This window comes from Amblyomma americanum, chromosome 5 (assembly GCF_052857255.1).
Source record: "Amblyomma americanum isolate KBUSLIRL-KWMA chromosome 5, ASM5285725v1, whole genome shotgun sequence".
Lineage (NCBI taxonomy): Eukaryota > Metazoa > Arthropoda > Arachnida > Ixodida > Ixodidae > Amblyomma > Amblyomma americanum.
The window spans coordinates 180,377,179-180,403,415 of record NC_135501.1 but is presented as its reverse complement, the minus strand read 5'-3'; the positions used below and the strand labels follow the sequence as shown (position 1 = coordinate 180,403,415).

At 44.7% G+C, this 26,237-nt stretch overlaps 2 pseudogenes across 3 annotated transcripts; both read right to left on the bottom strand.

Moving 5' to 3' along the window:
* Positions 1–324: 324 nt before the first annotated feature.
* Positions 325–24,841, bottom strand: LOC144135362 (iris pseudogene; annotated as a pseudogene). Of its 3 annotated transcripts, none has more exons than XR_013315474.1 (2): positions 24,756–24,841; positions 325–1,605 (listed from the first exon to the last, which is right to left on the bottom strand). The product of XR_013315474.1 is annotated as an iris pseudogene, transcript variant X2 (transcript). The 3 variants fall into 3 exon arrangements; XR_013315473.1 differs by lacking the exon at positions 24,756–24,841 and adding an exon at positions 5,183–5,302; XR_013315475.1 differs by lacking the exon at positions 24,756–24,841 and adding an exon at positions 5,194–5,290.
* Positions 14,174–15,455, bottom strand: LOC144135361 (iris pseudogene; annotated as a pseudogene).
* Positions 24,842–26,237: the final 1,396 nt, after the last annotated feature.

Here is a 26,237-nt window from a genome sequence, read left to right as displayed (position 1 = left end):
CTTCTGTACTCCGTATCCGTTTCTCGCTCACCTGCTCAGTGTCCAACCCCTACAAAAGGGGAAACACCAGCTAGCAAATCACTCTTGAAAAAAATCGCACCTCCGATCAAAACACCGAATCAAGTTAAAATGTTTCCTTTGATGAAGCGTATACTTCTATCTATATTTCTTAAGCAGTCAAGCACGTCATGCTTTCCCGGAAGACTACGCAATTTCAGACACCTGTAACTACCCTGAAAGCAGTGAGAGAAAAGATTTAAAGAATTCAGTTAAACATGATTTCAGAATATATGACCGTTAGTTTAAAAACAGCAGGGACAAATCTTGGCTTTGTCATTGTCTGTTTATTGTTTTGTTTTCTCGAAGCACGTAATACGTTTGCTGAGGCAGTTTCCCGATCGTTGAAGAGAAGAACAAGATAGTGGAATGTGAACTACTACTGCAGGCTCCGATGCACGTCAAGCATTAGGATTACGCACCGATCCCATAAACAGAATCAAATCGTCCTGGTTTCTCTTTATGATAAACAAGAACGGATGATCAACAACAAAGTTTATAGATTTAGGGTTATAAAGAGAACTTCCTCCCGCTGCTGCCGCCGATGCCGCGGCCACCGTGCCTTTCTCGTCGACCTCAACTATCGCTTCGTGGATAATGTTGGTAACAGCAAGATTACCCTCTTGGAATATTCCCGACAGGTCTACACTGTCGGCGTCGAAGAGCTCATTGACACCCATAGCTCTAAGGACATCTGCCATGCCCTTATTGCTTCGAACCTTGAACTTGGGAAGGGAAAGCTGCACTTTGTGTGTTTTGAGGCCATCGAGCAGCGAGCGCAGATCGTACTCCGTTAGCCGCTCTTCCAAAGAGGTCAACCCGTCTACTTCATTCGGAAGCACGATCACCATAGAGTATTCGTACTGTGCGTATGGCATCACCAGGACCCTGTAGTTTGACTCCTTCGTTTCGCTGACCGCGTAATACTCTTCCCGGGACATCATCTGAACCTTTAGAGTGTTCTCAGTGTCGAGGTGGAAATCTGCAGATCTTGTAGATTCCGGGTTGAAAGCAGAATCCCAATTAGCCTTGAAGTAGATGGCGTTTACCAGTATTAACTTGGTTTCTTCATTGACACTACCTGGGCCGAGAAGATTCTGAATTTTAGAGTTGGTTTTTTTTGAAACCCACTCATTGACTTCCTTTCTGATCGCATCTGGGTTGCGCGTGAAGTCGACCGACTCTATACTGGCTCTGTAGAATTCCTCCAGTAGTGTCGCATAATCTTCCCGAACAGGAAATTGGCGTGTACTAAACAGTCTGTTGGCTACGCGTACAACGACGCTCGGGGTTGGGAGGCTACAGAGGGCTCGGGAGAACCTCCGTGTATTGTCATCCACTTCGTCCCCGGCGTGCAGGAGGTTGGACAGCTCTTTGGCGGTGTTGCCACGGGCACCAGCGAGAAGCATCGAAAGCAGGGCGGAGATGCTAAAAGGAGAATAGACGATGTTTTCGCCCGGATTGTCGTACGCTAAATGTATGTACATTTCCAAGGAGACATTAAAGAGGTAGAATCCTAGTCCAGATCCCTCCATGACTTGTATGGTTCTGAAAAACAAAATAATGTACATTAGCTCAGCTAATCCAGGATATACAAAGAGAAAGATGTCCGCGTTCACTGTGTTCACTGGCGTTTGGCGGTGACAATGTTCTAGAAAGCAATGGCTTTGAGCAAAGGAAGGGCGCATTACCGGCTCTCTGGATATGCGGACGCCTCATATGTGCTTTAATTAATACATGTTGTGGTGGTGAGAGAGAGATGTAGCCTGAATGCATTAGCGCTGGCAACGTTGTGGCTGACTTGCGGCACTGCAGCAATAGCTGGGCCACAGCGTTCATTTGGTGATCAATCTCGCGCGATCAACCATGAACTATAAGCCACCTCCAAGGGTGGCAGGGAGGGCGCGCTTCCTATCCAGTCCGCGGAACGCAATCAAAGCAGGCTTTTGCAGTTGGACACCAATGCCACGTACGTGAAAGCGAGATTGAGGTGTCCACTGACCCACGGAGGCGGTTTTGCGCCTTTCCTTTCGTGAAAATGAACGGCCTTTGCAAAGTTGTCAACGCCAATGAAATCTATGAACGCCGTCGGCTTGCGTGTATTGTTTGATTTTTGAGGAAAGGGAATGGCACAGTAACCGTCTCACATATCTCGGTGGACACCCGAACCTCGCCGTAAAGGAAGGGACAAAGGAAGGAGGGAAAGAAGAAAGAGAAAACTGGAGATTGAAAGTTGGGTTTTGAGGAAAGGCGCGGCGCTGCGCAGCAGCAGAACACCTGTGGCTTGGTGCTACTAGTGGCGCATGCGCAGTAGTGACTAGAAAGTGAGAGAGAGAGAAATATCCGCGGCGAGGCGTGCGTTGTGACGTCGTGTGCCTCCTCGGAGCACCGTCACGGCGAAATCGCAAGTTCGCGGCAAGTAAAGATTTCGCTTTAAAAGAATAAATTTCATAGATAAGAAAGTGCCAGTTCTGAATTCCCCTTGTGTCGATGTGCACGTTGGCCTAGGAACTTTTAACAGAGATTCCGATTTATGAACTTAGAGGCAGTGTTTTCCTCGCATAATTCCGTTTGGTACAATTCTTGTATCCCGCCTGTGTTCCGACATACTCGCTTCGAAGTTTTCTGCTCAATCCGAATAATTGGGCATGCAAGGCGGTGACGTTCGGCCCCTAACTCCTCCCATCGCGACGCTGTGTTTTGTCTGCAAACGGCTTAGAGCAATTTGTGAATCTGGTAACTGCTCCACTGTCACTTCCGGCTGTAGAAATGGAAGAAACGTCTTCAGCAATAGTTCTTCAAGCTAGGGAGTAGTTCTGCGTCCACAGCCGCCGCCTTGAATGCGTAAATCCGCTAAATGAGTGTAATATATCTCTAAACACGGGTTCTGTAGAACCATTCTACTAATTGGATTAGTCTAGGAATTAGATCGCCCATAGGTTTCTAATATAAACATTCATGTAGCCGAAGTTGTAAATTATGATTAATATTATTTAGTTAATTAGCTGCCTTATGGCTAAAGTTATCGTTCTGCGCCTCTCACTGGGCTAGTAACTTACGTGCATAGGGGAATTTCGTGTATCTCAGAGCGTAACTTTTGAGAAACCTGCAAATGTTATTTTGATCGCGATGAATATATCATCAGCACAAAGCAGTTAGCCGTGAAAGCCTCACTTCAGCGTCACAGCTTTGAGGGGGAAAAATAATACTTTCGAGCTTGGTACTTTTTTATGCGGTAGATATATGACCACGGTCTCCTGCGTCCCAATTGCGACACCACTGTCGATCTATGAACTATTATTAAACTGTGTTGTTAAGCACAACAAGACATCTCCCAAAATTCACCCCTACCATCAGTTTCTACAATCATGCAATATTTAGGATGTACCAACTTTGATGAACAAAAATCAATTTTAGGCCTCTACCGTCCTCAAACCATCATTTATTCAATAATCTCCCTATTTTTTCTGCTGCGGGCACACCCACGTTCTGTTCGGCATAGCTGAACTCAATATCTGCAAGGATTTTGGCCATGGCGAGAACTCCATCTCGAGGATAATGCGGTATTTCGAATAATCAAACTCTTGCGTGCTGCCACGCACAGCCTACGAAGCGCTTGTGTTGAATACTTCTCTTTAAATCTCTGCCTTCTGAACAGCCGGCTACGACTTTAAAGTGTAACGTACTCTGTACTTTGTTACCGAAAAACAAGCTTCTAGGATCTCAGTTATCTGCATTCTACCGCATTTTTCAGCGCAGGCTCACGCTAACATTTCAAAAGATGGTTTTGGATTTTCAAAGATGGTGAAGTTACGTTTATGGGGTTTAATGTCCCAAAGCGACTCAGGCTATGAGCGACGCCATAGTGAAGGTTTCCGGAAATTTTGACCACCTGAGGCTCTTTAACTTGCACTGACATCGCATAGTACACCGCGACGTCCAGAATTTCTCTTCCATCGAAATTCGACCACCGCGGCCGGGATAGAACCCGCGTCTTTCAGGTCAGCAGCCGAGCGCCATCACCACGGAGCCACTGCGGTGGCTTTTCAGAGATGGTGTTGGGACGGCATAGGAATTGCCGGTTAATACTATCGCGGACGAGAATATAGCAAGCGAACGTTAAGCAGTTCGAATAACTAAACTTCAAGGTTTTGTTTTTAACCATTAAATTGCGTGGCCGGTTTGCAGTTAAAGATTTTTGTTTAGCCAGAGAAGACTTGATGCTTTATTTCGGCGCCAATAAACTTAATATAAGTGACGAAATTTTAGGACCGTTGCTGACTAGTTTACCCGCCATATGTATGTCTTATAGTTATAGCGTTTATGCAGAACACGGCTGTTTATGTGGCGTTGCGAATTGGCAAATCAAGAGGATAGGTGAGTTGGAAATATATTACAGCGCAGATGGGATGCGTCACGCCGAATGCCAAAAAAGGTTTCGAAGAAGGGGTTTTTAGACCTATTTTGTCTTGGGGTAGTCACCACTTGAGCGGCCAAAGAAATCACCTTGCAACAGGGTGACAGAGATTCCTTCCGGCGCCCGTAATTCGGCTAATAAACTCCAGTTAAAGAAACCTTGTTTGACTACTTTCTCACTACTACGCGTCAGACCTCGACTGCATCACTACATTTCGGATTTTATCCTAGTGACACCCTCTACAAGAAACAATTGGGGGCAGCTTTTGCTACATGTCCTTGAGTATCCAAATTATTTTTTGTTATCGAATAAAATATGCTTATAGGCTATTTTCAGTAAATGTCTGTAAATCGGAATGAAGATCTAAAAACACATGCGACTTATTATTTCGTTTCCTTTATAGTTACCTACGATGTAGCGCGAGTTACAGGCCTCCTCTCGAACTACAAACCTCCCTGTTTTGCAAGCACATTGGACTTGGTTCAGCAGGACAAGTACATAAATAGAATTACGCCTACACTGAAATGAAGTTACCATGCTGTGAGTAGTGGAATACCATCTCGCAGTGACTGCTTTTTCAGAGCTGTGCTATATAGTAATGGCACTTTTCTTTAAGAAAACAACAGCAAAACCTGCTACGAGCCATGAAAGCGCGTAGAAGACCATTTTCGCTAAGGCGCTTCGAATGTAATGAGTAAATGAAAATACCACAGTGCGACCTAGAGGGTGGTAGACACGCTGCAACGAAGCCAGCCACTTCTAGATCGGAGCCTTGAAGCCTGCTGCGTTCAGCCAGATACGGCAACTCTTACAGCAAACCTGAACGCCTACGTGGATATTAACTGCGTTTCCATTTGCTGTAGGGGCATTCTATTGTTCGTCGCGATGCTCGCTTCGCAAAATCTTGCGCTCATTACTTGACCACCTGGAATACTGCTTCAAACGCGCGACTGCGGGGCCAGCTGCATTATGAATAGTGGCTCCGCCAATGACAAAAAAATGCTAAACTTTGAAGAGAGCAGCCGCAAAAATATGCGCCATCCAACTTAGGAACACGCAACAGAGGCTATGTATAAAGCTCCTGCAGTATTTGGATGGTTTTTTATTATTTTTATTTACATAAACAGCAAAGGAGAGGGTGGTGCTGTATTTGACTGCTTTCTGCTGTCGTTTCTTGTTGCTGCTATGTCTGCTGCCGCCTGCTCTTTCTGCTTCCTGCCGCTGCTTCTGGCTGTTGTTGCTCCTTAATGGTGCCGCTTGCTGCTGTTGCCGATACTGCTTGTTTCTGCTACCGCTGCTGCTACCACTCCTTGCTCCGGCTGCTGGTAGTTGGGCGTTCTTTGTGCAGTCGACAAAGGGGTTGGATGTTGAAAAATGTTCTAGTTTGACTCTGCCATGCATCATCTGTTCAGCTATTTTTTGCCAGCGGCATACCTGCATCACCTGCTCATTTTAGGCTACAGCAAACTAGGAACCAATTACTGAGAGTGATGCCACTTACACGTTGCAAATATTGTGGCTCTGCGATGGCGTTCTCCCGCCTGGATTGGGATGTGCCTGTCGAGACTCTGTGCTCATGCTCTGCAGATATTAGAATGTAGCATTTAAATGTGAACTGATAGCGCTTGCGTTGTTGCATTCTTGCGGAGTACATCATGCCGCGCTCCTATTAATCTAGGTGCTCGACTATTGGGCTACAGTTGTTCAGCTGACGCGACTATTTGTATTCGGGGACGCTTTGATGCGAATATATTTCATCTTATGTGATTACTATCCTGGAACAGTGAATGAAGTTTGGTTTGCCACAATGATACTCGTTAGTTGCTTATCAGTTGAGACGAGTTCAGGGGCTGCTAAGATTGTTTTTTTTTGTGTTGGAGATGCACAATTTGGAATAGAAGTCGAAAAGCAACCGATGAGTCTATGTTGTGTTTACCTTCCAGAGGCCCGGGACCACACTTGGAATGTGGATGTCGGACTCGCCTTCTATAAAGTGTGCGAGTTAAATCAGGCATGGTCCATGTTGCGAAAAATTCCAGAAGGTGGTGTGGAATTGTAATAAGGGAGTAAATAGTCAATGGCATCCACCCAAGTGGAGCCTTAAGGCTGCAAAGGAGACCTGTACAGCTTCTAAAGAAACTTTCTAGTTTTGCAAAAAATACGTCCTAGTCGTGGGCTTACTGATGAGATGCATGCCATTGAATGCCTGATTAAAATATTGACTATGAATTTTTATTGCGCAATGGCTTGTATGGCCACAAAGCGTCGTAGCACAATGTATTTTCGACTTCCCAACTCGGGGTCAAAAACCAATGTCCCAAGGATTTCACCCTAAATAAGCCGAGCACCAGACCAGGGGAATGCGCGTACCCATTGTATCACCGGTGGGTACCCGGCGGCACTGGGGATCGAACCCCGCACCTCCCGCATTCGAGGCACCTGATACAAAATAAGGAAGTTGCAAAGGAAAGCTCTAAAACTGCTGCAGAGACTTCCTATTTGAAGGAAAATTCTCCCGGGTTTCGAACCCCGCGCCATCGCGTCATCGGAACAATCTCCCTACAGATTGTCTGAACTGGGCCGGCCAGGATGCACCGATGAGACTTCGGTGCTCGGTTCGGACCCCGGGATGAACTGTTCTTCAAGCAGGAACTTTCTGCAGGCGCAGCGCGACTTTGTTTTTGTAACCGTATGCCTAGGCGAGGGTGTAGAAAAATTAGTAAATAGTTCTTAATCATATATCAGGCTATAATTTTCACGCATCGCACCTCTATGGTTTGATAGCCGATCATGCGTCCTAGAAAATTTTTCTCTACAATATGTCGAGGGCCATGACCACGTTTTCGCCCGCTTTTGGCATCGTCTCGAGCCAAGCGGCCATCATGGAGGGCATAAACAATACCAACTGCGGGAAGAGAACTCACGACTACATCAGGGACTTCCTAAGCAACAGAACAGCAACAGTGGGCCTGGGCGAGCTGAGAAGCGACGTCTTTCACACCCCCTGCAAAGGCACACCTCAAGGATCCGTCATATCGCCCGTCCTCTTCAACGTGGCAATGATCGGCTTAGCAAACAGACTAAAGATGATCCAAGGTATCCAGCACGCGATGTACGCCGACGACGTCACAATCTGGACCACTCAGGGATCACTCGGTGAAAAGCAAGAGAGGCTGCAAGAGGCTGCCACCTGCGTGGAAAACTACACCAAAGAACGGGGCCTACGATGCTCGACGGAAAAATCGGAACTCCTCAGAATTGGCAAACATCCCACCCAGGCAACACTAGAAGTCACCCTCGAGAGACAACACATCCCCGAGAAGAACATGATTAGAATTTTGGGAATGTGGCTGCAAAGCAGCCGCAAGTGCAGCCACACCATCAGCCTGCTAAGCAAGGCAGCGGAACAGGTGGGCCGCATGATCAACCGAGTCTCCCAGAAAAGACTCGGAAGGAGAGAGGAAGACACCCTCAAACTCGTCAACAGCCTCATCTTCAGCCGAGTCACGTACTCCCTGCCGTACCACGCCACCACCAAGGCGGAAAGAGAGCAAGCCGACACCATCCTCAGAAAGGCTTACAAGACAGCCCTCCACCTACCCAGAAACACGTCCAACGAGAAACTCCTGCAGTTGGGCGTCAGCAACACCTTCAGCGAACTCGCGGAAGCGCTGCTGGGTGCACAGACCATCAGACTCGGAGGCACCCCCGCAGGACGGGCGCTCCTGAAAAGGCTGGGTCGGTACACGCGCGGACTAGTCGATAGATACGCGGAGGTTCCGGACCACCTCAGAAAATCCTTTAACATAGGGCCTATGCCAAAGAACATGGACCCTAATCTCCACTCAAACCGACGCAAGGCTAGGGCAGAATACGTCGAACGAACGTTAGCCCCAAAAGACAACACTGTCTACAGAGACGCTGACGTCTATCCATGCGGAGCAGAACATGCAGCCGCAATGGTGGTAGTAGACAACGAAGGAAACCTAGTGACGAGCGCCACGGCGAAAGTCGCTGGCGCAGCGGAGGCCGAGGAAATTGCCGTCGCGCTGGCGGCAGCAGAAGGCTATAGGACCGGCCGCCCCCTAAATATTCTAACAGATTCGAAAGAAACGTGCAAAAACTACACGAAGGGCAGAATTAGCAAAACGGCCCTCAGGATACTCAGCGGGGTAGCCCCTACCGAGTTAAACAAACCCAGACACAATGTGATTTGGATCCCAGGCCACGCGGGGGTAGAGGGAAACGAAAGGGCAGACAGCCTAGCTCGAGGCGAAGCAATCCGAGCAGGACAGTCTAACGCCCCGGAGTTCCATGTGCAAGCCTGCGAGGGGGGATACGCAGAACTTTTAAACTTACACAGGGGGATCAGAATCAAATATCCACCATCACACAAAGCTCTGACAAAGGAGGAGGCCACCATCTGGCGTAGACTACAGACAAGCACCTTCTCCAACCTACACATACTCAACAAAATGTTCCCATCACAATACAGGGCCACCTGCCCGTGGTGCGGAGCCACACCCACACTTTATCACATTACTTGGGTGTGCGAACGCAACAAAGCATTCCACAAACACGAACACCCGAGTGCGGAGCACTGGGAGAGCCGTCTCACCAGCAGCGAGCTCACGGCCCAACGGGCCTTAGTGAGGCACGAGGGCGATGCTGCACGGCTCAGTGGAGCCCTGGAATAGGGGCCCACCCATGCTGAAGAGAAGACTCCGATCGCCAGCGCCAGGAACGAAGACGACGGAGCTTTCGAATCCGCGAATCTCTTGACTGGATCAATAAACGTTTTCACTCACTCACTCTCTACAACATTACATTAGGCAACTACATTTGGGTAGCTAAAGTATTCCATCTAACTTGAAAGAAAAATATTTGTCTACAACAAAAGTTAATTTGCGCTCTTCAACTTTCCAACGCGCACATCCCAGCAACTTTTAGCTCATTTTGTGGAGAGTGCGTGGTTAGACCGAAATCAACTGTCTTTTCTGGCTCGACGTTTTGGTGAGCCTTCACAAGTTTAAGTTGGCTGCAATGTACGGGCAAAATAGCCCAGAAACGTTCAGTAATACGACTTCATGGCTATTTTGATCTCATTACAGATTTCTATAAAACAATCGTGATCATCGTCATGAGCCCACAGCAGGACAAAGCCAGCACCCGCATCTCTCTTATTCACCCGGCCCTGAGCGAGCCATGTCCGCCTTATTCCCACAAACTTCCTAATCCATTCCATCCACATCATTTTTGCCGTCTCCTGTTATGCTTGCCTTCACTTGGAATCCCGTTCATTACCCTTAACAACAATCTTTTATGTTGCCTTCGCATTACATGACCGGCCCACGCCCACTTCCTCTTGATTTCCGTTACAATGTCATTGACTTACTCCGGTCCCCTGATCCACTCTGCTGCCCTCCGGTCTCTCAACGCTGCACATCACCTTTACCTCGATAAATCGCTGGGTGGTCCAGAATTTATATTCAATGCTTGTCGTTAACCCCTATGTTTGTGCCCGATAGGTGATTGCCTGTAAGATGCTGCTATTGCAAGCTTGTATCTCGAAAGACACTGGTGAACCGCCAGCCACGAATTGGTAGTACCTGCCAAATACACTCGAACAAAAAAAATACGATGCTGTGGGTCAAATTGATGCTCTCTTCGCAGAGTAAGTGTTGAGGGCGGCGGCCATAAGACAAAAAAAATAGGAAAGAATTTTTATTACAGGTGTAATTCTTCATTTGTACATCATGTTGTAATCGCTACGTTGAACACAGTTGTGATCTTAGTTTAACACAATGCACAGAAACTTCCAAACCGCATTATATCTTCAAATGTGCCCTCAAACAATTCCCCCTTTTTAACACCGCGTTTCGGAAATATACGCTCATCGTGCGCCTCAAATATGAATTGATTGACACATATCTCAATCCAATGCTTTTTGGCAAGCTGGGTGAATTGTACTTGTCTTGAATCAACAGTTCTCAAGACTTCGATTGCAATAAGATGGGTAATGTGAATATTTATGTAAATAGTTAGCTAATTTAGGTTAATTACTCCCACAACCGTGACCCCTGTATTGTTGTATTTTGTGAGTCGTCCAGAGAGTGATTTTTATGAGGCGCTATAATAGCAAGCACCCTGTATTTTCACAAATATTTCTTTTTAATAAATGAGTACACATTGTGGACAGCTGAACACGCATGCCCGTTAGTTCTGCTGGGCATACAAGAGATGGGAGGGGCTCGTTATGCCGTACGTGAATATATCCTACTTTCACCGAAGGCAAGTAGCATAGGGGATGTCACATTTTTTGTTTGTCGTGCTGATTATTTCCATATTAATAGAGTAATAATTTTATCTCCTAAAGACAATTGATTAGAAACAAGAAAAAAATCAACCACATGCCACCTTTGTGATTCAAACCCACGGCCTTCGAATTGCACGTTCGCTGTTCTACCAACGGATCTATGGCGACGGGTGTTCAATATTCAGCTTTCGGGAGTATTTATCTGTAGCGTAACCTATCCTTGGATGGATGGATGGATGGATGGATGGATGGATGGATGGATGGATGGATGGATGGATGGATGGATGGATGGATGGATGGATGGATGAATGGATGGATGGATGGATGGATGGATGGATGGATGCATGGATGGATGGATGGATGGATGGATGGATGGATGGATGGATGGATGGATGGATGGATGGATGGATGGATGGATGGATGGATGGATGGATGGATGGATGGATGGATGGATGGATGGATGGACGGACGGACGGACGGACGGACGCGGCTGAACCCTTTAAATTGGGCGGTGGCTCAAGCCACCTATCCATGACTTATGAAATTTTACTCTTTTCTTGTTTTTAGCCACCAATCAGATAACCTTCGCTTGGTTACTTCTACCCGCCTAAAATCTACTTTCCTCTCACTGTCCTTAAACCCCAATGCCTTGGATAAATCAGCCCCGCTGCTTTCCACTGTAGGGTGAAGCCCTTTACAGGAGAGTATCAAGTGTTCAGCCGTTTCCTCTTGTATTGCCAATGAAACGCTGAGCAGTGTAATTCAAGATATGCAAATCGTCGTTATTTCTCTCTTGTTTGTTCTTTTGATATTTAGCGTGCTTATAAAGAACTGTATCTTTGTTGTTTTTGATAGTTCAACGTTTATTTGGTGTCGTCCTTGCTTGTCTTCCCTTTAAAGAAAATATTTTCAAATAATGTTCTGTAAATACAGTTGGCAATTTTCATCTGTATTCTAGTGCATTTTTATGTTGTTTGTATTGCCTTAAGTATTGTACATATCTATTGCATATTTATAGAGTAACGTGTATAACGTTTGCTGCAGTCTGATGCTTGAATTTTAGTAAAGAATGTTTTGGAAACAACCATGCGTCTCCTCATGGGATGATACAAACAAATCCAAGCTTCAGAAGGATTGACATCTGAGCTGTGTTGTCTTTTCTACGTGCTTGTTCGTCTTCAGTGCACTAAACTTTTCCTTAAAGCCTAGCTTTTGCTGAAAACAGAATGCAGATTAATCAGAAAGTGAACATATGTGTTTCTGTTTATAACAGCACGCGTTTCAAGCGAGTTTTGTTATTTTCCTTATGATAATAACAATAATAATAATCCCGTTGATCGCGTTTCGTTATTTTTAATTTGGTGTAATTAAAATGAAACATGGCATACTTCCAGTAGCGCAGCAGGCGACAGGGGGGGGGGGAGTCAGTATAAGGAAAGGGGTCCTGCATGCGCATTAGCCCTTGGCCCCCATTTTTCTTTATCCGGCCCTGGCTACAAGAATGTTCTTTAGCGTGGCCATATTCTATGCAGCGCAGTCCCCAACACTGACGAGTACTTCTCGTGCTTTCGGAATCAATTACTTACTACTGTTCAAATGACAATAGACGCTCTTCGACACAATCTGACGGTGTTCGGAGTTTTTAGGATATGAGAAAATTTCATGAAAAATATCTAAAAAGCTCAGTGAGCATACGCTTCCATCTATTTCTTAAACGTCTCCGTTCAACAGTCCCGGTGAGGAATAAATTTAAAAAAACGTGATCTACGCATATGAAGCGGTGCCTAGTAACAATGATACGCCGGACGTCACCTGCGTACCATGGAGGAAGTCACATTTCAGTCATCGCTGAACCATAAATGGCAGGATGCTTCGCACAAATGTGTTTGTCAGCTAATAAGGATAATAAAAGAGAACACAACTGGCCCTGTGCTTGACCTCACAGTTAAGTTGCCCTCATTTTTTCAAAAATCCTGACTCCTGAGTGGAATGAAATGTTTTGTCTCGTTCTTTTTCATTTGTTACTAGAGAGGCAAAAATATTTCATCGTCATAATCAAAACCGTGAAAACAGTTTCTGTGACTGATTTCGCATCTTAGGAGCCTCAGGCATGGAATATTTGGAGAGGTCGTATGTACTGTCGTAGACCGAATTAAGGCCTCAAAACGCAGTAAACCGTAATGGCCAAATTGTATATGCAGCCTTCGCGCGGTCTTCCGTGAATAAATAAATGACACCCACTGAGAACCCAATTTGCAAAAGAAGCAGTCTTTAGTTTGATAGTATCTATCATTGGATTCAAAGCAATATTAAAGAATTTGTGAAAATGATGTACAATGTTTTAATTTTTGTTCCAGCTTCCTGACACTAGTTTTTGACTTTGTAAGCATGCTCCTTATATGCCCATTGTCACTGTCAAAGTTAACAATTTCTATACGCTAGCTTTCCCACACTTGATATATATATATATATATATATATATATATATATATATATATATATATATATATATATATATATATATATATATATATATATATATATATATATATATATATATATATATATATATATATATATATATATATATATATATTCCCACACACACACGTCCGTGAGCTAGGATGCAGATGAGCGCGACACGCCTGTCAATAAGCAAGCATGCGTTGCTTAGCAAGGCAGAGGTCGCATCTGGATATTGTATTTCTCTTGTATTTCTCTACTCCTTACATGTTCTGCGCACTTTATATGTTTTTCGGGGGGGGTCCCACTCCCCTCTTTTCCTACCCATACTTTTTTTACTTCTATTTTTTACTTCTATGTACTTATTTCTGCACTCTGTATCCGTTTCACGCCGACCTGTTCCGTGTCCAACCCCCACAGAAGGGGAAACACCGGCGAACAATTAACTCTTGAAAGCGGTCGGTCCTCTGATCGAAGTGCCGAGTCGAATAAAAATGTTTCCTTTAATGAAGCGTGTACTTCGCAATATACTTTCCTTAAGCAGTCAAGAATGCCATCCTCTCGCAATATATATATATATATATATATATATATATATATATATATATATATATATATATATATATATATGTGTGTGTGTGTGTGTGTGTGTGTGTGTGTGTGTGTGTGTGTGTGTGTGTGTGTGTGTGTGTGTGTGTGTGTGTGTGTGTGTGTGTGTGTGTGTGTGTGTGTGTGTGTGTGTGTGTGTGTGTGTGTGTGTGTGTGTGTGTGTGTGTGTGTGTGTGTGTGTGCACAAGAAGACTGCGCAATTGCACACACCTGAAATTCCCCGAAAGCAGTGACAGAGAAGTAAAAAATATTGGGGAAGCACGTGATTTTAAAATATATGACAGTTAGTTTAAAAACAGCAGGGACAAATCTTGGTTTTGTCATTGTCTCTTTATTTTTTCGTTTTCTCGAAGCACTTAACAAATTTGCTGAGCCACTTTCCCGATTGTTGAAGAAAAGAACAAGGTTCTTGTGGTGGAAGGTAAATTACTACTGCAGGTTCCGATGCACGTCAAGCATTAGGATTACGTACCGATCCCATAAATAAAATCAAATTGTCCTGGTTTCTCTTGATGATAAACAGGAAAGGATGATTTATGGCAAACTCTACCGGAATGATTCCAGAACTTGACCCCCCTTCTGCCGCCGTTGCGGCCGCGGCCACCGTGCCGTTCTCGTCGACCTCAACTACCGCTTCGTGGATAATTTTGGTGACAGGAAGACTGTCCTTGGGGAATATTCCCGACAGGTCTACACTGTCGGTGTCGAAGAGCGCATTGACACCCAGAGCTCTAAGGACATCGATCATGCCCTTATTGCTTCGAACCTTGAACTTTGGAAGGTAGAGCTGCACTTTCTGTGTTTTGAGGCCATCGAGCAGCGAGCGCAGATCGTACTCCGTTAGCCGCTCTTCCAAAGAGGTCAACCCGTCTACTTCGTTCGGAAGCACGATCACCATAGAGTATTCGTCTCCCTTGTACGGCATCTCCAGGGCCCTGCAGTTTGACTCCTCGGAATCGCTGACCTTGTATTCCTCCTCGCTGGACATCATCTGAACATTTAGAGTGTTCTCAGAGTCGAGATAGAAATCTGCAGATCTTGTATATTCCGGTTTGAAAGAAGTATCCCAGTTAGCCTTGAAGTAGATGGCGTTGACCAGGATTAACTTGGTTTTTTCATCGACACTACCTGGGCCGAGAAGTTTCTGAATCTTAGAGTTGGTTTTCTCGGAAACCCACTTGTTGACTTCCTTTCTGATGGTATCTGGGTTGCGCGTGAAGTCGACCGACTCTATGCTGGCTCTGTACAATTCCTCCAGTAGCGTCGCATAATCTTCCCGGACAGGGTACTGGCGTGCACTGTACAGTCTGTTGGCTACGCGGAAAACGACGCTTGGAGTTGAGAGGCTGCAGAGGGCTTGAGAGAACCTCCGTGTATTGTCCTCCGCTTCGTCCCCGGCGTGGAGGAGGTTGGACAGCTCTTTGGCGGTGTTGCCACGGGCACCCGCTAGAAGCATTGAAAGCAAGACAGAGATGATAAAAGGAGAATAGACGATGTTTTCGCCCGGACTATCGGAGGCTAGATGTATATACATCTCCAAGGAGACATTGAAGAGGTAGAACCCGAGTCCATGTCCTTCCATGAACTGTCTGTTTCAGAAACAAAAGAACGAAGTGCATACTATAGAAGATACTGGCTTCTGAGCCCTCCCGTGATGCTACGTATGGTGGGCTTTGAGACTACAAAACGGGCACCGTTTTGTGATGATGCTTGGCAAGGCCAACCATCCTGGCGGTAACCACAATATATGAGCGTTGGCGAAGCTCCCCTCTTCTTAAGTACTCTCCATCTCAGCCACTAGGCCGTAAGGTAGGGCAGGGTCCCTAAGGGATAACAATGAATTATGCTAATCAATGTTACACAGGGACGTATTTACGCGTTCATACTTTTCAACTGTACTTATGCTGAAAATAAGTGGTTAATGAATGACAAATATGTCACCAGCTTTAAACAGCTAGGCTTTGAAACGCCTGTTGGGCGTCGCAACTTTCATGGAGAAGTATATTTTCGACCGAGGTGCCTTTTCTCGGGTGTATATAGAACAAGTTTCGGCGTCGTCATAGCGCCTCGTCGCATCCAAAATACGAATGGATAGATGGCTGCAAAGGCATTTCCGCTTGGATATGGGTGGGGGCGTGCGTCACTGGGGGCAGGATTGTTTTCTGTGATGATGATGATGAATTTTTATGGCTCAAGGACATCTATGGCCAGAGAGCGCCATGGCACAAGGTATTATTCTCTTACTCAAGGGGTGGGGAGGCACCGCAGCGGTGGCCTAGTGGCTTAAGCATCTGCCTCGCATGCGGGAGGTGCGGGGTTCGATCCCCAGTGCCACCAGGTACCCATCCGTGATACAATGGGTGCAAGCTTTCCCCTGCCTAGTGCTCGGCTTTTTTAGGGTGAAATGCTTCGGAAGTCTATCTTTGACTACACCTGGAGAAGAAGAAAAATATCTAATGTCATGGCGCTCTCAGGCCCTAGATTCCCTCGCGCCATAGACTCACTATCATTATCATCATCATCATCACTCAAGGTGAGGTTAAAGACCCATTTCCCAAGCTCTTAACCCTAAATAAGCCGAGCACCAGACCGGGCGGAATCTTGTACCCATTGTATCACCGGTGGGTACTCGGCGACGCTGGGAATCGAACCCGCACCTACCGTGTGCGAGACGGATACTCAGACAAGTAGGCCGCCGCAGTGGTCCAGGATTGTTTTCTATTATTAAAGGTTTCAGTTAAACGAATAAGCACTGTATTGAAATTCACTCATCTCTCAAGTGCCTAATCATGGAATATTTAGGATATACCGAGCTTGACGGAATAAAAACGTATATTTCCTCTGCCCTGCTTTCAGTCTGCCATTTCTCCAATCATTTCGCAATAAATGCGGTACAGACACCGATGTAAATATGTAAATCATCTAAATAAAAACGTACATTATGTAAATATGCCGTAAACATGAGTGCGCAGCGTTTTTAATTACTTACAAACGATTTCTAGAGGGAATTTCGGTCTTGGTTGCCGCGAGCGCTGAAGGCCGCGTTGACGTCACGGTCTACTGGCCAAACTGTACTAGCATATTTCGATTGACATCCGCGTCGCAGGCAAGCACCAGTTCCCGAAAGCTACCACTGATTTCAGTGCCGTCTCAGCAGCGGGGGCAATGCACTCTTACGTCACTCGACGCAGTGGGAATGCCGAGCGGCTTCTCAGACAACATTCAGAAAAGAAATTGTGTTCACTCAAAGCCTGCGACCGAAACTTGCTAGAAAGCGTCTTTTTACGCCAATAGAACAAATGATATATTTCGTTTGCGTTCTGAATTTTGTATTTCTAAGTCTAAGTTGTTGCTGAACGCAAGTTCCGCAGATATCTTTATTATGTCGGACACTACTGCTAGCTTAGTTTGATTTGGTTTACGGGGTTTAACGTTCCAAAAGCGGCTCAGGCTATGAGGGACGCGTGGTTAGGGCGCTCGGCTACTGATCCGGAGTTCCCGGGCTCGAACCCGACCGCGGAGGCTGCGTTTTTATGGAGGCAAAACGCTAAGGTGCCCGTGTGCTGTGCGATGTAGTGCACGTTAAAGATCCCCAGGTGGTCGAAATTATTCCGGAGCCCTCCACTACGGCACCTCTTTCTTCCTTTCTTCTTTCACTACCTCCTTTATCCCTTCCCTTACGGCGCGGTTCAGGTGTCCAACGATATATGAGACAGATACTGCGCCATTTGCTTTCCCAAAAACCTATTATTATTATTATTATTATTATTATTATTATTATTATTATTATTATTATTAATATTATTATTATTATTATTATTATTATTATTATTATTATTATTATTATTATTATTATTATTATTATTATTATTATTATTATTATTATTATTATTATTATTATTATTATTATTATTATTATTATTATTATTATTATTATTATTATTATTATGCAGCCCCCGTGTTTTTCTCAAGGCTGGTGTACCGCAAGGTTCCATACTGTCTCCCTTACTTTTTAATGTGTATGTTAAGGACATGTGTACTGTGCTACCTTCTTGCAAACTATTTCAATATGCAGATGATACTGCACTTGTAGCTACTTACGTGAACTTTTCTAACACATTTTCAATGCTTCAAACTGACGTCAGAAAATTAATGGATTGGTCTGATATGAATTTAATAGATATTAATTATTCTAAATCATAGTTTGCTTCCGCAGCCCACTCAAGAGTGTGTCACTTTCTTACCCCCTTTATCTGCACTCATCCCGACGTATGAACTGCTCTTGCCTTCCAGTACAGTTTTAGGAGTCTGTAAAGTATTTGGGGATTTGGTTTGATTCCGGTATTCTTTTTAAACTCACTTATCTTACATATGTGCAAAACTTCGTAAAGTCGTCTGTTTGTTGTATCGTATTAAGATGTTTCTACCAATTTCGGTGAGGAAATTATTGGTTTATTCCTTAGCCTACAGTGTACTCAGGTATGGAATCACAACTTTTGTTCATTGTTCTGGTATCTGGCATCAACGTGTAAATAGATTGTTAAAATGCATGTTAAAAAGTGTTACATACGATGTATGTACTCCGCAAAATGTGAACCTTTTTCAGATGCTAAGGATGCCCAATTTTCGATCCCTTTTTGTCCATACCGTTGTACTAAAACATTTCTGGAGCGATACATTTAAAGTCCCCACTGTGCTTCCCCGGCCTTTACGTCATGTGCCTGCATTTTCAGTTCCTCGCACACGGACCAGATTTGGTAATTATAGTTGAGCTTATTATGTTCCAGATATATTCAATGCTCTTCCCCCTGAAATCAATTCCTGTGAGTCTGTACGTGATATTCGCATCAAACTCAAGAAATTGTACTTAGAATGATTGTGTTGTACACATTAATTTCTGTGGCATTGTGAAACTTTGCGGTTTCTACCTTTTTTTCTCCCCCCCCCCAAAAAATAGTCAATTTTGCGGCCGAGTCTTGCTGTCGACTGACAGGCTTCGCGTGACAAGCCACATGTTATGGCTTAGGCGAGCCTGGTATCTGTGATTGTATTTGTAGACGTGTGAATAAAATTATTGTTGTTGTTGTTGTTGTTGTTGTTGTTGTTGTTGTTGTTGTTGTTGTTGTTGTTGTTGTTGTTGTTGTTGTTGTTGTTGTTGTTGTGTTGTTGTTGTTGTTGTTGTTGTTGTTGTTGTTGTTGTTGTTGTTGTTGTTGTTGTTGTTGTTGTTGTTGTTGTTGTTGTTGTTGTTGTTGTTGTTGTTGTTGTTGTTGTTGTTGTTGTTGTTGTTGTTGTTCCTCTATCGCTTTAACTGTCCGCGTTCTGAACTCTCACCTGTGACTTTAAAGTGTAACGCAGTGCCTACTGCGTCATAACAAAAGAGTTTCGCTCTGATTTTTATTATTCTCATTGTTCCAGGCTTTACAGCGAAGGCTGGCGGTAACATTGGAAAGTACGCTTTTTTATTTAAAGATATTTTCCGATGCATAATAATACCTGTACGGGGAACACCTAGAAAACAAGCGAATCTTACTTAGCAGTTAACTTGAAAACATTTTGTTAAAACATAATTGAAATGGTATTAGTTAATCTTGAGAAAACACGTTTAAACAAACTTGTTTTTCTGTATTTAAACCATTGAGAATTTTTGGGACCTTTGGAACTAGAACACTCAGATCCCGTTGAAGTTTTATTGTAGGTATTGTTAGACACTCTTGAAAACTGCCACTGCAGATAAAATTTTTAAAAATCATTGCAGGTGTGCCTATTACGCGGCGTAAGCCTTTAAACTTCAAGAAATGCAGGCGACCAGTGCTCAAACTTTAATGCTCTAAGCTTGTGCTCACATGTTGCTGCAAACAACCAGTAGCGGATATCGCACCCACGCACACGCAAGCATACAGAATTGAACAAATTGTACTCGGGGTCTTAAAACAGGCAATGACTAAAAAAAGGATTTTTATACGTTTATCTCAGCTTCATCCTTATATAGTCCTCTACAAGGGTGTCTCGCTGGGCGCAAGTGATTAATTGGCAATCAGCAAAGCTATGTAAATTATTGTGGGGTATTTGTTCTCTGTGCCATAAAAATATTCAACTTCACTTGCGATGGTTTGTTAGTTAATTACCTTCATTCCTTCAAGAACCCCACCAAAAAAGCCAAAAATATGAGCCGCTTTTGCCCAGGCGCACATAATTTTCCTCTATGAAACGCAAGCCTGGGAGTCGACTGTAGCATAAACACTTTTAATACCACTGAAAGGGAGAGGTTTAGCGGTTTACTAGAGTTTTGGGCGTTGCGTTTTCATTCTAGCTTAAAGTACACGGTGAGACTGAGCTTTAATCAAGAGCATCTGATTGTGGCCTGCAGTGGCGTAGCCAGAAATTTTGTTCGGGGGAGGGGGGGGGGGGGGGAGCTCATGTTGGAGCGCGGCCTCTTCATAGAATTTGTGAGAGGATAAAACGCAATAATAATAACTGCCTTTCCATTGTCAGTGACAATGCCATTGTGTATTAGATAACGCTACGCACTGTCTAGACAAGTGAAATATGAATTTTTTTAAATAAAAGAATGTATTCGTATGTCTTAAAGATCCTGGCGGACATGAATACAAGATATAAAGCAGGGCACAAGACACTGGAGGGGAGCAAACAGGACGAGCTCGTCCTGTTAGCTTCTCTCCTGTGTCTTGTCCTCTGCTCAGTTTTATGGAGCTCGTCCTGTTTGCTTCCCTCCAGTGTCTTGTCCCCTGCTCAGTTTTATGTTTTGTAATCATGTCGTACCAACTATCCCCTTATCGTTCACACGTGGCAGACATAACTGATACCAATGCTTCCATGTTTTTGGGTATTTATTAAGTAAAGAAAATATCCCACGAAGTCTAGGACTATATCGGTCCGGAACCAGCAAAGCAGTGCATGCCGCTGATATGAAAAACGTAAAGGACATGAAATTAAAAAATCGAGGACAAATATTTTAATGAATGTTTGTCGTTCAAGAACCTTTACATTTTTGTACATATGCAACGGCCAGGGAAAAATCTCAATGACGCTGTCCTTCGTTCCAGTGTACTGCGCAGCAGCAGCTGTCACCGGTCACGTATTGCGACTAATTGCACCAAAATTTTTGTCACAACTGCGATCCATCGATAGGCCCTTGAAACTTTGTGCTAGGATGGGGGCCCTTGCGTTACATGACTCCAGACGCATGGGCGTTGCCATGAAATCCAACCCGAGTTAGCAATGTTCGCGCCATAATGTATTTTCTAGTCTGATAAAGACATTGTAGGTGGCAAAATCCAGAAGGACTTCCGGTGCCGGTGGTTTTTTTTGGTCAGCGGTGCGTGACAGTTCGAAAAAATTCGGGGTGGGGGGGGGGGTGGGGCTGAAGCCCCATAAGCACCCCCCCCCCCCCTCTGGCTATGCCCCTAGCGGTCTAATGTACTTAAGTTAGGCTTAGCTATATCACCCCTTCACAACTCAATCTCAACAAAATGTGCTAAAAAATTCTAAATTGTGAACTGCTCAACGAAAATTCAATTAAGATTTGTTCAGTTGACTTTGAGAAACCTCGGAGTCCACAAAACCTCAAGAACTCGAAGCCATTTTTGTAAGGCAACCCATTAACGACCTTATAAAGAAACGATTTTTTTTTTACATTTAGGTGGATAGTTTGCAATAAAGGTTTTTGGCTAGCCATTTATAATACGAAACCTATTTTAATGATATTGAAAACGCGTTGAAACTCGGCGCTCCTGCTCAACGTAATCTTGTTATCTAGCGCACTATTAAAAAATTGGCAGCGCCTTAGCTCGGCTATGCCAAGATACACGTAGCGAGGTACCTTTCCTGGCTGCGCTTGTTGTGGTCACTGTGTGCTTAGGAATGATAGACATTGGGCTCCATCTCGGCAGCTATGCGCCGTCTATTACGCTCGGCAGTCTGACGTCTCCGTTTGGCAAGCCGTTCCTCTCTCTGTTCGGGCGTCTCCGCTGCTCTCTTCGCCTTCTTACGCTCATTCTCTCTTTGTTGAGTAGCCAACTGCCAGGCGACAACCTCAGGATCGGAAGAGTTAATTTCCTCTTGTTTTAACAAGATGATGGTTAGGGCTAGTGGGTATGCGTTATGTTCCATAGCGCATACCCACTTGTGTTTGTCCCCGGAGTTATATTGTCTATTCCACCGTTTAGCAACGGCTGGACTCTCCTTCGGTGCATTCATATCAAACGTGGTGATACAGACGCCCATTACATCTCCGCCTTTTATACGCAGTGCTGGGCATGCAACGCGCGTTTCGGGTGATAGAGCGGCGTGCGGCGAGGCGGCGACGAAGCGCGCAGCGACTGGCAGCCCAGTGTAGCTCTCGCCACAAAAGCAAGCAGTGATTGAGCCCCCACTGCAACGGCCACCAGGGCATCTCTCTCCGAAGTGCTGGTGCGTGTTCCAGTTGTATCCTTCTTTGGGTGAATAAAGTGAATTTGAATTTGAATTTGAATTTGAATTTCAACATTACGAGGTTGTTCAGCGAGATGGAGCGTCGTGCAAAAGAACCAGTATATATCGCTGCTGGCTGGGCGACGCCTCGCCCGTCGCCTTCGCTTATGACGTACCTCACGAATGAGTGACGCACGAGCCCGATACTGGCGTCCTCTATTAAATTCCACGCAGTTCTACTCCTCGACGAAAGAGATTTTACCCAGTATCCAGTTTTCGGCACCTATTATAAACAGGGCGGTGTACCGGGTGTTATAGGGAAGACTTTAAGTAATTTTCAAAAATATGATTTTTGGGTTAAAAATATATCTTTTGAGGCATAGTATTACGAATGTTGGAGGACACCTGAAAACCGGTGAATCGTTTCAAGTACTAAGCACGGGGCGGTATACCAGGTGTCAAAGGGAAGACTTCAACAAATTTTCAAAAATAGGCTTTTTGGGTTAAAAATATGGCTTCTGCGGCATAGTATTACCATTGCTGTCACTAGGACAGCGGTGAATCGTTCCAAGTACTAATCTGTTTAGCTAATTTTAATAATTAACTGCTTACCTATTGGGGTTAGGCTCCTAATTGCAATTAGTGATTTGTAGCCGGCGGGTGCTAATAGCCATATCAGTTTTTAGAATTTCGGAAACGCGATTACCCTAGACGCAGTGACTCGCCAAAACTTGGCTACATCATGCCAGAATACATGCCCTTTCAAAAGCATGCAGGCAAAGCAACATTTCCAGTGCACGTAACTATTCAATAAAGCCCAATTTCGTCGAGCCAGAGCGCCAAGGGTAACCACGTTTTCGAAATTATATAAAGTGATATTTCTACCACTACCGACCGGCTACCAATCTCTAATTGCAACTAGGCACCTGGCTGCGATAGTTAAAAAGTTAATTATTAAAAATTAGTTAACCAGCTTACTACTAAAATGATTCACTGGTTTGCTGGTGCCCTCTAACACCGGTAATACTATGCCGCAAAAGCCATATTTTTAACCCAAAAGATCTATTTTTTAAAAATGCCTAAATTCTTTCCTCTAACACCTAGTATATGAGGAAGCGGGGATCGCCCCTGAAAAATATTGGAGGCTTCTGAGCCGCGCATAAGCGATAAAATCCCATACCAAAATACGGTTCGCGTTTCCTGTGTGCCGGTCTTAACCTTGGCCACGTGTATTACGATAAAGACTCCTCGCGTGATGCGCGAAGCCCAAATAGCTTCCTTCGTCGATCGTTGGAGAATAACGGCATTTCCAAGCGCCTGTTCAAGTGTTTGGCGCTAGCCGTGATTTTTGCCTGTGCCAGATTTTTAAAGAGCAAGGTACCAGGCCCATTACGTTCACTGGAGTGCAAGGCGGCAGCTTGCAAAATTTCTAGGTTACATTGTGAGAACCTTAGAACACCCTTCGAAGCTCTTAGCTCTGGTTCGTAATTTCCACTGCTGTAACCTCAAGTTGCCACACGGCACAGTGCCACTTTGAGTTCCTATTGGATCCGTGTATTCTGGCGTATCTTCACTTCGTTTATTACCAAGTTTTTCTTGCTCTCTGTGTGTGCGCACTTGGGGCGGTATTCCAGCTATCCGTGCACATTCCCTGCAGGCGCAACACTCTAGGCCCATTGCTAACCAGTTTACCTACTCTATAACATTGTTGTCTCAATCGTCCTTTATGACAGCGCAATTCTTCAGTGTGGTAATACGAACAGACTCTTTCCGAAGGTTGGGAAAGAGATAAGTCGTTTTGGAATGCTAAGCACTCGAGCAGTTGAAAGAAATGGCCTTGGTGACGCCTGGACTAGATAGATCTTCTACGACGTCTCTAACTCAGCTAATTAAATGCCTTAATGATAACAAGATGCGAAAAAAAAACATGTCGGACTACATTTCGTACACTGGGCGTGGAACCTAGAGAGCATGCCTATATTTTCGACCACAATGCTGGGAGAGAGGTTCTGCAATAAAAATTTAGGAGGGCAACTTTCGCCACCGCCCTTTGATTTTCCAGAAGTATATTTCTTTATCGAGGAAGAGTCGCTTGTAAACCGGTTTGAGTAACGGTCTGTAGAGCAATGGTGAAACCAAAACACATAAATGTCGCCTTATTTAATTTCCTTTACAGATAAATGCGTACGACATAGCGTATGTTACCGCCGCTTTCATTGTAACGCCACGAGTCGCTAAAGAAGAGACGCTTGCGTCGAAATCTGGGTACTGTACTATCGGCAGTAAACCAATCTCTCGCAGCGACCGCTCTATAAAAAACGACGTCCTTTCTACAATGTTCTGTTCCCAGAGAAACTGGCAAGGAAATCAGCATCACGGAGTCAGAGGGTGCAGAACAATATTTTTTCGCTAATATCCTTCTAATAAGATGCGTAAATCAAAAAGAGAGCAGTATCAACTACCGGATGAGGGACACGATCCAACGAAGCCGACCGCCTGCAAAACGCCACCTCCAATGTCTGCCGCATGCAGCTAGCTACGCCGACTGTTATAGCAAACAACTGCGCCTACGTGGACATTAGCTGCGTTCCCATTTGTCTGTAAGAACGTTCTATTGTTCCTCATTATGCACGCCTCGCAATATCTCGCCCGGATTAGTGGACAATGAGCCGGCTGCGAATTCAGCTGCATCACGAATAGAGGCACCGCGAATTACGAGGAGCTTCTAAAATTTGAGCAGAGCAGCCTTCAACATGTGTCTTCCCATTTCATACCATGCAAGAGAGGTTATGCAAAACTAGTCGTATTGGGTACGCTCGGTAGCACCAAAATTTCACTGAACTTAACGTGTTGCTGATGTACGAATTACAAGGCACGAATAATGCTGTAATAGCGGTCAAATTGCAATAGCACTGCAGCTAAGGCTAGGCAGGAAAGGGAAGAAGACGGGCCTTTTTCTTCGTGCAATGTCACTGAGGAAAATGTGCCGGCCAGTAACCTATGGTTGTTTGGCCCAGCCAATGCCTTGACCGCCGTTTTCTCCTCTCTCTCGTAAGCTTATAATTATGAAGGTGTGGCTCTCAGGGTCATTCTCTTCTTCAGTGTGACAGAGAGGTAGAATTTTTATGCAAACGTGTTGGCCTCGTCACCTTCGTCTTCAGGGCATCTGCTGCCATGACACTTGTGCTTCGGTCCTCTGGGGTTGACTGCAATACCATAAAAAGCTCTCGGCGAGCACACTAGCGCTTCGCAAGAAAGTTCTATGAGTGGCTTACGGCGCTGCTGTCTTGGCGACGTACTTATAATATTCAAGGAGCCTTCCACTTGAAAAGGGCTCCAGACCTGTCTCAGTAGGCATCTCAACCATACCGTGAGGATAGGAATGCCGGGATTCACAGATACTTCTTCTTTTAGTGAATCCATCACCAATTCTCTGGTAGTCAAAACGCAGAATCCAGCACTTACGTGTCGTTTTCTTTGTGCGTTGTTTGATTATTTGTTAATTTTTGATACTTGGGTGTGTGGGATTTAAAGTGCCTAAGTGATCACGGGCTGTGAGGAACACTGAGACCAAAAATACCTTGTGCCATGGAGCTAGTCTTCTGAAGTTACCATTGCGCCATTGAACTTCGGGATCATTATCATCACTATTACAAGTGGATTGCGGGACATGCTTATGGGATTTGAAATGTTAGGATATGTGAAATAAGTTATCTACAGAACGGAGCGAGAAGTTATGTGCCGAATTTAACAGGCAAATGCTGATCCGTTTCTTTTAAGCATCTTCGTCAAAAAGGTCGTGTGAGGAATGGAGTTTTAAAAAAAAATCCCGAGACATTTAGCCTTCAGCACAGGAATATCGGACGCGGCGGCTGAGTGGTTTCGCTTTTCGCTTGCCGATCTGAAGGTCGCAGGTTCGATCGCTGCAACAGCGGCCGAATTTC